Below are 6,236 nucleotides of genomic sequence, written 5' to 3'. Positions count from 1 at the left end.
TTTGGTAAGTGTTGGGAATAACCAAAAAAAAAAAAAAAAAAAAAGAGAAGACAGTCCCTGCTTTCAGTGAGCTCACAGTCTAATAGGAGGGACAATATGCAAACAATTACTATATATATATATATATATATGTATGTATATCGGATATACAGGATAAATTGGAAGTAATTAATAACATGAAGGCAGGCAGCAAGGTGGTGCAATGGAGAGAATCCTGGACTTGAAGTCAGGAAGATTCATCTTTCTGAGTTCCAATCCGTCTTCAAACACATACTAGCTGCATGATCCTGGGTAAGTCACTTAACCCTCTTTGCCTCAATTTCCTCATCTGTAAAATGATTTGGAGTTGGAAATGGCAAGTATCTTTGCCAAGAAAACCCCAAATGAGGTCACAAAGAATTGTACATGACAGAACAACAACAGATTGAAGGCACTAGCTAGTATTAAGGGGAATCAGAAAGTCTTCCTTTAGTCATTAGAATTGTAGCCAGAATTTGAAGGAAGCCTTGAGGAAGAGATGAAGAAGAAAATTCCAGGAACTGGAGAACAAACAGTACAAAGGCAGGGGATTCGAAGGTGGGGTATCTTGTTGGAGGCCAATGTCACTAGAATGCAGAGTCACATGGGTGGCAGTGGTGGTGGTGGTGTTGGTGGTGATGGTGGTGGTAGTGGTGAAATATGGAACAAAAAAAATGCAAAGGTGGGAGGGAGCCAGCTTCTGGAGGGTTTGGGGTGCAGAATAGTGTTGTTTTTTCCTATTTGATCTTGGAGGCAATAGGGAGCCATGTGGAATTTACTGAATGGGGGTAGTGTGGAGGGATATGGTTAGACCTATACTTTTTTCTTTTTAACATGGAATGCTTCACAAATTTGCATATCATCCATGTGCAAGGGGCCCTGCTAATCTTCTCTTTATCATTCCAGTTTTAGAATCTATGCTGCCCAAGCAAGCAATTAGGCTCGTAGTTTCTTTATTTTTACCTTGAGAGAAGGAAAAGAAAAAGAAAAAGTGGGGGGCAAGATGGAGTGTTTTTTGCTGAGCTGTCCAGCAAGTAGCATCCCCCTGCTCTGTCCTGCTGTTAGACCTGGTTTTCTTTCCTCTCAAAGTCCTTTGTTCTCTATCTTGGTGTGGTAAAGGCCATAGATCTGAAGTTTTGCTCCATCTAAGCCACCATCTTCCAAGTGTTTTTTGCTGTGCTTCTTTGGCTTTCTCCTCTAGCCACCTCTCCGGTGCCTGTGTTCAACTCCCTGAGTCCGGTGCCAGCAAGACTCTCTCTCCAGGCCGGTGTTCCTACCCCCAGGAGATTTCAGGAGCTGCTGAAAACTCCACACAATCCATGGGGGAGAGGTCCTGGGATTCCCCTTCTATATCCTCAGACTCGACATTTTAAGAATTCAGTCCTTTTTCTTGGTGTACCTCTTGAGCTGTCCAGCAGTAGCATCCCCTTGCTCTGGCCTGTTGTTCGATTTGGTCCTCTTTCTTCTCAAAGAGCTTTATTTTCTATCTCGGTGTGGAAGGGTAAGGAGGTTTTAAGATTTGCTCTGTCTAAGCCGCTATCTTCCCCACTTTATTTATTTTTTTAAAAAAAACTTTCCCTTCCATCTTAGAAACCATACTGTGTATTGGTTCCAAGGCAAGAGAGTGGTAAGGGCTAGGCAATGGGGGTTAAGTGACTTGCCCAGGGTCACACATCTAGGAAGTGTCTGGGGTAAGATTTGAATCCAGGACCTCCTGTCTCTAAATTGACTGAGCTACCTAGCTCCCCCTTAGGCCTATACTTTATTTTTTTAAATGTTTATTAATATTCATTTTTTAGAAAAATTAACATGCTTACATAATTCATGCTCTTACTTTCCCCTTCACCCCCGACTTCCCTCCCCTCCCCCCCATGGCGATGTGCATTTACCCTGGTTTTAACATGTGTCATTGATCAAGACCTATTTCCAAATCTTTGATAGTTGGATTGATGTGGTCGTTTCGAGTCTACATTCCCAATCATGTCCGTTAGGCCTACACTTTAGAAAGATCTGCTTGATAGCTGAGTGGAGAATGAACTGGAGTGGGGAGAGCCTTGGAGCAGAAATATCAACCAAAAGTCTATTACAGTAGTTCATATGTGAGATGATGAGGGCCTGAATTAAGGTGGTAACAGTGTCAGAGATAAGAAGGAAGTATATCCAAGACTTATTGTTTAAAAAAATTTTTTTTTTTTTTTTACTGTGTATTGGCTCCAAGGCAGAAGAGTGGTAAGGGGTAGGCAATAGGGGTTAAGTGACTTGCCCAGGGTCACAAGACTTATTGTGAAGGTAAAATTGACAGGACTTGACAATAGACTGGATATGGACAGATGAGAGCAAATAAGGAGTTTAGGAGGACACTTCATTGGAGAATCTGGGTAGTATCATCCACAGTAATAGAGAAGTTCAGAAGAGGGGAGGAATAGGAAGAAATGGGGAGTTCAGTTTTGGACCTGTTGAGGTCCAAAAAATGATTACGTGATATTCAGCCATAGAAGTCCAATAAGCAGTTGGAGATGAAAGACTAGAGGTTAAGAGAAAATTTGATTTGAGAATCACCAGCATAGAGATAATCATTTAATTTGGGGGAGTTGATGAGATTATAGAGTGAAATAGTATTGAGGGGGAAGAGAAGAGGGCCCAGGACAGAGCTCTGGGGCACACCCAGAGATGGCAAATGTGATGTGGATGAAAGATTCAGTAAAGAAGATTTAGAAGGTAGAGTCGGATGGGTAGGAGGAGAACCAGGATAGAGAAGTGTCATGGAAACCTAGAGAAAAGAGAGAATCAAGGAAAGGATGATTGACATTGTTGAAGGCTTATAAAAAAAATCAAGATGTTTGAGGACAGAGAAAAGGCAGTTAGAGTTAGCAATTAAGAGATCATTGGAAGGAAAGCTAGGTGACTCAGTGGATTGAGTTAGGCCTACAGACTGGAGATCCTGGGTTCAAATATGGTCTCAGACACTTTCTAACTGTGTGGCCCTGGGAAAGTCACACTATTTTGCCTTGGAACTAATACAGTGTATTTATTCTAAATCAGAAGGCAATGATTTTAAAAAGAAAAAGAGAAAAGAGTTCGATAACTTTGGAGAGAGTGGTTCCACTTGAATTGTGAGTATGGAAGTCAGATGGAAAAGAAGTGAAGGCATTGATTGCAGATGGCCTTCTTTAGGAGTTTAGCCACATTATTCCCCAAAGAGATAATAAGGAAAAAGACTTGTACAAAAATATTTATAGCCTCGCTCTTTGTGGTAACAAAAAATTGGAAAATGAGAGAATGTCCTTCAATTGGGGAATGGCTGAACAAATTGTGGTATCTGTTGGTGATGGAATATTATTGTGCTCAAAGTAATAAAGAACTAGAGGAATTCCATGTGAACTGGAAAGACCTCCAGGAATTGATGCAGAGCGAAAGGAGCAGAACCAGGAGAACATTGTACACAGAGACAGATATACTGTGGTAAAATCGAATGTAATGGACTTCTCTACTAGCAGCAATACAAGGTTCCTGAGGGACTTGTGAGAAAGAAAACTAGCCATTCAGAGGAAGAACTGTGGGAGGAAAAACACAGAAGAAAAACAACTGCTTGAACACATAGGCTGATGGAGATATTATTGGGATGTAGAGACTAAATGATAATTCTAGTCCAACTATCAATAATATGGAATTAGGTCTTGATCAATGATATATGTAAAACTCAGTGGAATTGTGTGTCAGCTAAGGGAGATTAGGGGGGATTTAGGGAGAGGGAAAGAACATGAAATATGTAACTAGGGGAAAATATTCAAAATAAATTTTTTTTTAAAAAAAGGAGTTTAGCCACAAAAGGGAGGAGAGATACAGTATGATAGCCAACAAGAATGATTGAAGAAAGTGAAGGATCTTGAGGATGATGGAAAGCAGACAGTAGACAGATTGAATGAATATAAGTGAGAGAGTGAGGATAATAGGGAAAGTAACCTGTTAAAGAAGACTATTGAATGGGATCTTTTGTGAGTGTTGAGGGTTCCAGCTTGACAAGGAGCAGGGACAGCTCTTCATGTGAGAGAAAAGTGAAGGAGTCGGTTGAAAAGAGTATCTGAGTGATGTGAAATGAGTAGAGACTAAAAGGGAGCTCTCAGTAAATTGCCTCATTTTAAAAAAATTGAAATAAGGCAAGATTCTCAACTTCTCAAGGTTCTCAACCCTCAAAAAGGATAAGGGACAGGGAAGCTATGGGGGATTTGAAAAAGGATGAAAGATTTGGGAAAGCTGGTATGATAAGTGGTAGAGTGAATTAATTAATTAGATATAGAAGAATTGCCCTGCTGCAGTGAGGGCCCCCTTGAAATTATGTAGCATAAATTTGTAGTGGACACAGCATAGTTTTGCAATGTTCTCCTGCTCCATTTAGTAGCATATAGTAAGAAAAAAAAAGGCAGGAGATGATAGGAATAGTCTAAGGCTGAGGCTCGGTTTGACAAGATTGGCATTATAAGAGTGGGTAAGAAACTCAAGACAATGTAGAGGGCAGCTAGGTGGAGCAGTGGATAGAACACTGGCCCTAGAGTCAGAAAGAGCTAAGTTCAAATCTGGCCTCAGACATTTACTAGCTGTGTGACTCTGGGCTAGCCATTTAACTCTGTTTATCTCAGTTTCCTCATCTATAAAATGAATTGGAGGAGAAATGGCAATCCACTCTAGTATCTTTGCCAAGAAAACACTAAATAGGATCACAAAGAGTCAGACATAATAACTGAACAACAAAATCCAAATCCAATACCTACCTCTCAGGATTGTTGGGAAGATCTATAGTAGAGCTGAATTGGCTCATGAAGGGTTAAAAATGGGAAAGGGAGATATGTAGCTAGTATAGGGGTGCTGGCCTGGCAAAGAGCTGAAGGACTGAGGGATTGATGGTCATGGTGAGGACAAAGAACAAGGTTTGAAGCTACAAGTCAGAGGGACAGGTGAAATAACAATAGACTGTGATCAAATAAATAACTTTCAGATTTCATAAACAGGGAAATGGTGCTTTTGTGGGTGATTGCAAGATCAAAGGTATGGCCAACTTGTATAAGTGGCTGAAGCGAGATGGAAGAGGTCATGGGAAAAAAAGTTGAGGAACTGGGAGCTTGGTGTTTGAGGAGATAACAACATGTATATTGACATCCTTGAGTATGGTGGCAAGAGCTGGGGAAAAGAGGAAGATTGTGAATTAGGTGCTGAACTCATTGAGGAAAGAAGAAAGTGTCAGAGGGGGAAAGTCAACTGTTATTGGAATTCTGATTGGGTGAACCACCAAAAAGGAGAGGTGAGAGTAAGTTCAGCAATGGGGAACAAGGACTATTACAACTATCCTATCTCTAACAGTGAATCTGAGGAAAATGAGAAAAAGTGCATCCAGTGCCAAAAAGGGAGCCTGGGTAGACTGTGTCTTATGGAGAAAACCAGGACTCAGTGAGAGCTAGAAGATGAAATGAGGGAGAGAGAAAAAGATGTAAGATGAAAGCAGATTCATTATCTGCGGCAACAAAACTCTTCAGATCTTGCCTTTTCCTACCTTTCTAGGCTTCTTTTGAATTCCTCCCCTACACATACTCACTCAATGGTCCAACTATACATTGGTCTAGCTATTGTTCTTTATACACAACACCCATTTTCATTGGCCATCACCTGTACTTAGAACACCTATACTTGGAACGGTGGATGGCCAACACTCATACCTGCTCTCCCTTCTGGCTCTTGGCTTCCTTTATCTATTCACCTCAAATTCTTCTTTCTGTAGATTTTTCTGTTCTCTTACTTATACCTTCCTCTCTGCCATCACTATCTCTCTACTCTGTATCTATCTTGTCTGTAGTGGTTTTCATCTTGCCTTCTCCTCCAATTTTGTTTTGCTTTTCTTTTATTCCTAGAATTCAGTAGTGACTGGCATATAGGAAATGCCTACTAAATGTGTGTTGCCTGATTGATTATATACAGAATGAAGGTATTTAGAGTTAGGTAATTGTCATTGATGATGTTTAATGAATAAATTGTCCTGTCAGGAAGCCTCCTTTTCTGAGTTCAAATCTAGACTCAGACACTTAACTAGCTGTGTGACCCTGGGCAAGTCACTTAACGCTATTTACCATAGTTTCCTCATCTGTAAAATGAGCTAGAGAAAGAAATGGCCAGCTTCTCCAGTATTTTTGCCCAGAAAATTCCAAATGGGGTTACAAAAAGTAAGACAC

At 40.6% G+C, this 6,236-nt stretch overlaps 1 non-coding gene across 1 annotated transcript; it reads right to left on the bottom strand.

Moving 5' to 3' along the window:
• Positions 1-846: 846 nt before the first annotated feature.
• On the bottom strand, positions 847-950 carry LOC123248135. The gene has a single exon (XR_006506231.1). It is a non-coding gene; the product is annotated as a U6 spliceosomal RNA (small nuclear RNA).
• Between the last annotated feature and the right edge of the window lie 5,286 nt (positions 951-6,236).

The sequence above is a fragment of the Gracilinanus agilis genome, chromosome 4 (genome assembly GCF_016433145.1).
Source record: "Gracilinanus agilis isolate LMUSP501 chromosome 4, AgileGrace, whole genome shotgun sequence".
Taxonomy (NCBI): domain Eukaryota; kingdom Metazoa; phylum Chordata; class Mammalia; order Didelphimorphia; family Didelphidae; genus Gracilinanus; species Gracilinanus agilis.
Note: the sequence above shows the minus strand (reverse complement) of the source record. Positions and strands in the feature narration are given on the sequence as shown.